Here is a 9337-nt window from a genome sequence, read left to right as displayed (position 1 = left end):
GAGGAAATGAGGCAGGAGTTGAGTTCACGTGTTTGTTCTTCACGATCGCGTGAAGAGGGATGCGATCACGTAGATTTGAGGAGGCAGTGCTTCACGTTCGCATGGGTATTGTCGCGTTCGCGTAAGGCTAATTTTCTCGGTAGCTGAGTTTGTGCTACGCGATCACGAAGAATTTACCGCGATCACGATTAAGGGACATCTGGGCAGACTTAAATATTTTAAAAATGAGGGTTTGAGTTCATTTCACAAATTTGATTTTGGGAGGTCGGTTGGAGGCGATCCTTGGAGAGATTTTCAAGGGATTGATTGGGTAAGTGATTCTTACTTAGTTTTGATTAAATTCCATGATTATATCTTTGATTTCATCATTTAATTAGTGATTTGTGTTGAAAAATTGGGGGGAATGGAGAAAACTTCTTAGGCCAAATTTTGGGGATTTGGGCGAGATTTTGGTATCGGATTTGAGTAATTTTTGTATGGTTGGACTCGTGGTTGAATGGGTGTCTGGATTTTGTAACTTTCATCGGATTCCGAGACGCAAGCCTGGGGGTTAACTTTTTGACTTTAGATATAGAACTTATCATTTTCATATAGAATTGATTCCTTTAGCTCGTGTTGATTGTATCGAATTGTTTGTGGCTAGATTTAAGGCATTCGGAGGCCGATTCGCGAGGAAATAGCTTATTGGAGTAGGGATTTGCATGGTTTGAGGTAAGTAACACTTCTAAACTTGGTTCTAAGGATATGAAATCCCAAATTACGTGTTATGTGATTGGTGTTGAGGTGATGCACATGCTAGGTGACGGGCGAGTGGGCGTGCACCGTAGGAATTGTGACTTAGTCAGTTCCATGGAACCGTATAGTTGAATAATCTTGTCGTTATACGTATATTCTCCATGTGTTAGAGAACTTGAGTTGCAAGTCATGTTAGAAATCATGCTTAGGCTATATGCTGGTACTGTTGGGACCCATAGAGGTCGTGTTACATGTTGAATTATTTGCTTAATTTACAATTATATACTCAGGCACAACTATTATTTGCATATCATATCTCAGTCTCTATTGCCATTTATTGGTACATCATATCATCATTATTTGGGTTAATTTTCATGATTCTTGTGAGCCCAAGAGACTGGAGATATTGATGACTGAGTGAGGCCGAGAGCCTGATTGTGAGGATATTTATGAGATCGGGTTGCATGTTACAACATATTTTATTGATTCATGCCACGATTGCTTATTATAGCGCTTGGTCTGGATCTGCCCCTCCGGAGTCTGCACACCCATAGTGAGCACAGGTACTTACTAAGTGCGAGTGCCAAGCGCGAGTGCCGAGCGCGAGTGTCGAGTACGAGTGCCGAGAGCGAGTGCCGAGAGATTGGGAGGATTGAGTGATGGTGAGGATGGAGTGACTGTGAGGATGTAGTGAATGGGAGGACTAAGTGATTAATATTCCGAGAGTGTACATATGATTTCATCATTGTTCTGTACTTCAGTTGGCATACATATATGACATGTAGATATCGAGACGTATCATTTATACTTCAGTTTTACTTGACATATATTACCTGTTTGGGCTTTAACTGTTAAACTGGAAAGCATGACTACATTTCTGTACTGTATTTCTGTAATTGGACTGTACCTGTGAAGCTCGTCACTACTTTCAGTGCAAAAGTTAGATTTGTTACTTACCGAGTTAGTTGTACTCACGCTACACCCTACACTTCGTGTGTAGATCCAGGTATTTTCGGACACGGTGATTGCTGATCTTAGAGTTTTCAGTCATTCAGAGATTATCGAGGTAGCTGCCTTGGCGTCCGCAGACCTTGGCTCTTCTCCCTTATTCCTCAGTTTTACTTATTTAGTTTCTATTTTCTTAGACATTGTATCAAACTTTGTATTGGTATAGATGGTCATGTACTTAGTGATACCCTGGTTTTCGGAAACTTCTGTATCAAGTTGTGACGGTTTTATCAGTTTTTATGAGATTTTTACTTATTTAAACCTGTTTTAGTATATTTGAAATTTGAAAGTGTTGGAAATGCCTGAGTAGTCGGCTTGCCTAGTATCATGATAGGCGACATCACGACAGGTTGAGTTTTGAATCGTGACAAGTTGGTATTAGAGCCTAGGTTATATAGGTCTGACGAGTCATGAGCGGGTTTAGTAGAGTCTTGCAGATCGGTACAGAGATGTCTGTACTTATCTTCGAGAGGCTGCCGAACCCTTAGGAAAACTTCACATTCTTCTATTCTTGTTGTGTGAATTTGTTGATTCCAAGAACTAAATGTATGTTATTCTATTCTCTTACAAATGGTGAGCACACGTGCTATCGGACCAGACAGCCACCAGTACCACCGGCGAGGGCCACGAGAGGTCAGGGTCGCGGTTGGGGCCGAGGTGCAGCTCGTACAACAGTTAGAACATCCCCTGCAGATACACCAGTTGCTCTAGCTCATGAGCAAGTTCCAGATGTAGTTGAGCCAATAGGGCCAGCTCAGGCACCAGTTATGCACATTGTGATTCCAGGCTTTAGGAGGCTTTGACTCAGATATTGATCGTTTGCACTATTCTTGCTCAGGCGGTTTCTATTCATACCGCTCCAGCCAATTATCAGGCTGGGAGAGGTACTCAGATTCCCGCCGCCCATACTCCAGAGCATGTGATGCAGGATATCAGACACCGGAGGTACTACCAACCCTGCTGGTTGTAATTGCTTAGGTCCAGGTGGGTCCCATTATGAGTGATGAGGAGCAAAAGAGACTAGAGAGATTTTGTAGGTTCTTGCCTCCATCATTCAGTGGGGCTGAGTCAGAGGATGCCCAGGACTTCTTAGATAGGTGCCAGCAGATTCTTCGCACGACGGGTATTTTGGAGACCAGTGGGGTCTCATTTACTACTTTTCAGTTGACCAGGGCAGCTTTCAGATGATGAGAGGCCTATAAGAGGAGCAGGCCAGTCGGTGTTGCACCACTTTCATGGCATGAGTTCTTCATTCTCTTCTTGGAGAATTTTATGCCACAGACCTGCAGGGAGGAGCTACGAAGGTAGTTCAAGCAGCTACGTCAGGATGGCCTGTGTGTGACCCGGTATGAGATGAGATTTTCAAAGTTGGCTTGTCACGCAGTTTGGTTGGTTCCCACTGAGAGGGAGAGGATTAGGGTGTTCATTGATGGCCTCCACTATCAGTTGCATTATTTTATGACTCGAGAGAGTGTATCTGGTGCTCGATTCAACAAGGTGGTTGATATTGCTCGGCGGCTAGAGATGGTATGTAGTCAGGAGCGTGAGGAGAGGGAGGCCAAGAGGCCTCGTGGTTCGGATGGTTTCAGTGGTGTCCTTCTGAGGGCAGTCCTACCACAGCAAGGTTCATCCTTATAGGCCCTCTCAGATGGCTCGTCCAGTTCATCGTAGTGCATCAGTTAGCCATGGTTCGTACAGTGCTCGACCGGGTTAGTCATCTCTCAGTGCTCTCCCAGCTTAGAGTTTATCTCGTGCTCCATCGGTTTAGGGTTCATCTGTGCCAGGTCCTTCCAGCAGTTATTATGGTACTCGGGGCCTGATTCAGTCCCCACCACCACAATCGGGGACTTACTTCGAGTACAGGGAGTTTGGGCATATGTAGAGACATTGCCCTCGTCGCCTGGGAGGTCCAGTTCAACAGAGGGGTCAAGCTATGACTTCTACGTCTTTTACTTCACCACCCTCCTAGCCAGCTCGGGGTGGGGTCCAGACAGCTAGAGGTCGCCCTAGAGGGGGAGGCAGATTAGGTGGTGGGCAGGCTCGATTCTATGCTATTCCTTCCAGGACAAATATTATTGCTTCAGATGTAGTGACCACAGGAATTGTCTCAGTGTGCCATAGAGATGCTTCCACATTATTTGACCATGGTTCTACTTACTCCTATGTATCATCCTATTTTACTCGTTATCTGGATATGCCCCGTGAGTCCTTAGTTTTGCCTGTTCATGTATCTACACCGGTGGCCGATACTATTGTTGTGGACCGTGTATATCGGTCGTGTGTAATGACTATTGGGGGACTGGAGACTAGATTTGATCCCTTATTGCTTAGTATGGTTGATTTCGACATGATCTTGGGTATGTATTGGTTGTCTCCATGTCATGCTATTCTGGATTGTCACGCTAAGACCGTGACGTTGGCGGTGCCGGGTTGACAAGGATCAAGTGGAGAGGTTCTCTAGAATATGTTCCCAGCAGAGTGATTTCATATTTGAAGGCCCAACGGATGGTTGGTAAGGGGTGTTTGTCTTATTTGTCCTTTGTGAGGGATGTTAGTGTTGATACTCCTACTATTGATTATGTTTCGGTAGTGCGAGAGTTTCCGTATGTGTTTCCTGTAGACTTACCGGGCATGCCACCCGATAGGGATATTGACTTTGGTATTGAATTGGTGCCAGGCACTCAGCCTATTTTTTTCCTCCGTATCGTATGGCACCAACTGAGTTGAAGGAATTGAAAGAGCAGCTTCAGGAACTTCTTGATAAGGGGTTTATTAGGCCTAGTGTGTCGCAGTTGGGTGCGCCGGTTCTATTTGTGAAGAAGAAGGATGGTACTATGCGGATGTGCATCGACTATAGGCAGTTGAACAAAGTTACAATCAAGAATAAGTATCTCTTACCGCGTATTGATGATCTATTTGACCATCTTCAGGGAGAAAGTGCTCTCTAAGATTGATTTGAGGTTTGGGTATCACCAATTGAAGATTCGGGACTCGAATATTCTAAAAACGGCATTCAGGACCTGTTATGGTCACTGTAAGTTCCTTGTGATGTCTTTTGGGCTGACCAATGCCCTAGCAACATTCATGCATCTGATGAATAGTGTATTTCTGCCATATCTTGACTCGTTTGTCATAGTGTTCATTGATGATATCATGTGTACTCACGTAGCCAGGAGGAGCATGCCCAGCATTTGAGGATTGTGTTACAGTGGCTGAGTGAGGAAAAGCTTTATGCCAAGTTCTCTAAGTGTGAGTTTTTCGGTGGCGTTCTTGGGGCACGTAGTGTCTAGTGAGGGAATTAAGGTGGATCTAAAGAAGATAGAAGTGGTTTAAAGTTGGCCCAGACCGTCCTTAACTACTGAGATTCGGAGCTCTCTCGACTTGGCCGGTTATTATCGTCGCTTCGTGGAGGGTTTCTCGTCTATTACAACGCCTTTGACCAAATTGACCCAGAAGGGTGCTCCTTTTAGGTGCTCAGATGAGTGTGAGGAGAGCTTTCAGAAGCTCAAGATTGCCTTGACCACAACTCCAATTCTAGATTTGCCTTTAGCTTCTAGTTCTTATACAGTGTATTGTGATGCTTCTCAGATTAGTATTGGGTATGTCTTGATGTAGGAGGGTAAGGTGATTGCTTATGCTTCGCGATAGTTGAATCCCCATAGAGTTAGCAATCAGCATTCATGCATTAAAGATTTAGAGGCATTATATTTATGGTGTGTCTTGTGAGGTATTTACGGATCATCGGAGTCTCCAACACTTGCTCAAAAAGAAGAATTTAAATTTGAGGCAGCAGAGATGGTTGGAGCTGCTAAAGGACTATGATATTACCATTCTGTATCATCCCGGGAAGGCCAATGTAGTGGCCGATGCCTTGAGTAGAAAGGTGGTGAGTATGGGTAGTCTTGCATTTATTCCTGTTAGTGAAAGACCGCTTGCAGTTGATGTTCAGACCTTGGCCAACCAGTTCATAAGATTAGATGTTTCGAAGCCCAGCCGGGTTCTAGCTTGTGTGGTTTCTCGATCTTCTTTAAATGATCGCATGAGAGAGCACCAGTATGATGATCCCCATTTGCATGTCCTTAAGGACACGGTTTAGCACGGTGATGCCGAGGATGTTACTATTGGGGATGATAAGGTATTGAGGATGCAGGGTCGGATTTGTGTGGGCTACGTGAGTTGATTCTTGAGGAGGCCCACAGTACGCGGTATTCCATTCATCTGGGTGCCGCGAAGATGTCCCAGGACTTGAGGTAGCCTTATTGGTGAAGGGGGATGAAAAAGGATATAGTGGGGTTTGTGGCTCAGTGCCTAAACTGTCAGCAAGTGAAGTATGAGCATCAGAGACCAAGCGGATTGCTTCAGAGGCTTGAGATTCCAGAGTGGAAATGGGAGTGTATCACCATGGATTTTGTAGTTGGGCTCCCACGGACTTCGAGGAAGTTTGATGCTATTTGGGTGATTGTGGATCGGTTGACCAAGTATGCGCATTTTATTCTAGTTGGGACTACCTATTCTTCGGAGCGGTTGGCTAAGATTTACATCCTCAAGATTGTTCGCCTTCACGGTATGCCGGTGTCCATCATTTCAGATTGGGGCACGCAGTTTACATCGCAATTTTGGAGAGCCGTGCAGCGAGAGCTAGGTACACAGTTTGAGCTGAGTACAACATTTCACTCTCAAACGGACGGGCAGTCGAAGCGCACTATTCAGATATTGGAGGATATGCTACACATTTGTGTCATAGATTTCGAGGGTTCTTGGGATCAGTTTCTGCCACTCGCAGAGTTTGCCTATAACAATAGCTACCAATCGAGCATTCAGATGGCTCTGTATGAGGCTTTGTATGGGAGACGGTGTCGGTCTTCGATGGGATAGTTATAGCCGGGTGAGGCTAGGCTATTGGGTACTAACTTAGTTCAGAATGATTTGGACAAGGTTAAATTGATTCAGGATCGGCTTCGCATGACGCAGTCTAGACAAAAGAGTTACGCCGATCGGAAGGTTCGTGATGTTGCTTACATGGTTGGGGAGACGATATTGTTCAAGGTTTCACCCATGAAGGGTGTTATGAGGTTCGGGAAGAAGGGCAAGTTGAGCCCTCGGTATATCGGGACGTTTGAGGTGCTTTAGAGGATTGGAGATGTGGCTTACAAGCTTGCCTTGCCGCCTTGTCTGTCGAGTGTTCATCCAATATTTCATATTTCTATGCTCCAGAAGTATGTCGGCGATCCGTCTCGTGTTTTTGACTTCATCACAATTCAGTTGGATGGTGATTTGACTTATGATGTGGAGCCGGTGGTCATTTTGGATCGGCAAGTTCGAAAGTTGAGATCAAAGAACATAGCTTCAGTGAAGGTACAATGGAGAGGTCAGCCAGTCGAGGAGGCTACTTGGGAGACCAAGCGGGAGATGCGGAGCAGATATCCATGCCTATTTGAGACTCTAGGTACATTTCTAGACTCGTTCAAGGACGGACGTTTGTTTAAGGGGGGGATGTAAAGACCCGGCCGGTCGTTTTGAGTGTTGTAGCCTCGTTCTTCCATTTACTACTTATTTCATGCTCATTTGTCGTTATGTGACTTGTCGGGATAGTTGGTTTGGTTCCGGGGATATTTCAAAATGAGTTGAGATACTTAGTGTCAAGGTTGGAAGCTTAAGTTGAAAAGATTTTTCGCGATCGCGATTAAGGGACATCTAGGCAGACTTAAATATTTCAAAAATGAGGGTTTGAGTTCATTTCACAAATTTGATTTTGGGAGCTCGGTTGGAGGTGATTCTTGGATAGATTTTCAAGGGAGTGATTTGGGTAAGTGATTCTTACTTAGTTTTGGTTAAATTCTATGATTATATCTTTGATTTTATCATTTAATTAGTGATTTGGATTGAAAATTGGGAAAAAATGGAGAAAACTTCTTAGGCCGAATTTTGGGGATTTGAGCGAGCTTTTGGTATGGTTGGACTCATGGTTGAATGGGCGTGTGGATTTTGTAACTTTTATCAGATTTTGAGATGTGGGCCCGTGGGGTTGACTTTGGAGTTGACTTTTTGACTTTTGATATAGAAATTAGCATTTTCATATGGAATTGAATCCTTTAGCTCGTGTTGATTGTATTGAATTGTTTATGGAAAGATTCGAGGCATTCATAGGCTGATTCGCGAGGCAAGGGCTCATTAGAGTAGGAATTTGCACAGTTTGAGGTAAGTAACACTTTTAAACTTAGTTCTGAGGGTACAAAACCCCGAATTACGTGTTATGTGATTGATGTTGAGGTGACATACATGCTAGGTAACGGGCGTGTGAGCGTGCACCGTAGGAATTGTGACTTAGTCAATTCCATGGAACCGTATAGTTGAATAATCTTGTCGTTATCCAAATATTCTCCATGTGTTAGAGAACTTGAGCTGCAAGTCATGTTAGAAATCATACTTAGGCTACATGCTGGTACTGTTGGGATCCACAGGGGTCGTATTGCATGTTGAATTATTTGTTTAATTTGCAATTATGTAACTCAGTCACAGCTATAATTTGCATATCATATCTCAATCTCTATTGCCATTTATTGATATATCATATCATCATTGTTTGGGCTGATTATCATGATTTTTGTGAGCTCGAGAGACTAGAGAGATTGATGACTGATTGAGGCCGAGGGCCTGATTGTGAGGATATTTATGAGATCGGGTTGTATGCGCATCATGTTTTATTGATTCATGCCATGATTGGCTTATTATAGCGCTTGGGCTAGATTTGCCCCTCCGGAGTCTGCACACCCATAGTGAGCACAAGTACCTACTGAGTGCGAGCACGAGTGTCGAGTGTCGAGTGTCGAGTGCGAGTGCCGAGAGCGAGTGCCGAGAGATTGGGAGGATTGAGTGATGGTGAGGATGGAGTGACTGTGAGGAATGAGTGACTATGAGGAATGAGTGAATGGGAGGACTGAGTGATTAATATTCTGAGAGTGTGCATATGATTTCATCATTGTTCTGTACTTCAGTTGGCATACACATATGACATATAGATATCGAGACGTATCATTTATATTTCAGTTTTACTTGACATATATTACCTGCTTGGGCTTTAACTGTTAAACTGAAAAGCATGACTACATTTTTTAACTGTATTTCTGTAATTGGACTGTACCTGTGAAGCTCGTCACTGCTTTCAGCGCAAAAGTTAGATTTGTTACTTACCGAGTTGGTTGTACTCACGCTACACCCTACACTTCATGTGTAGATCCAGTATTTTCGTACACGGTGGTTGCTGATCTTAGAGTTTTCAGTCATTCGGAGATTATCGAGGTAGCTGCCTTGGCGTCCGCAGACCTTGACTCTCCTCCCTTATCCCTCAGTTTTACTTATTCAGTTTCTGTTTTCTTAGAGAGTGTATCAGACTTTGTATTGGTATATATGTTCATGTACTCAGTGATACCTGGTTTTGGGAAACTTCTGTATCGAGTTGTAACGGTTTTTATAAATTTTTATGAGGTTTTTACTTATTTATACCTGTTTTAGTATATTTTAAATTTGAAAGTGTTGGAAATGTCTGAGTAGTCGGCTTGCCTAGTATCATGATAGGTGCCATCACGACAGGTTG

Source organism: Nicotiana tomentosiformis, chromosome 5, assembly GCF_000390325.3.
Source record: "Nicotiana tomentosiformis chromosome 5, ASM39032v3, whole genome shotgun sequence".
Classification (NCBI taxonomy): Eukaryota; Viridiplantae; Streptophyta; class Magnoliopsida; order Solanales; family Solanaceae; genus Nicotiana; species Nicotiana tomentosiformis.
Note: the sequence above shows the minus strand (reverse complement) of the source record.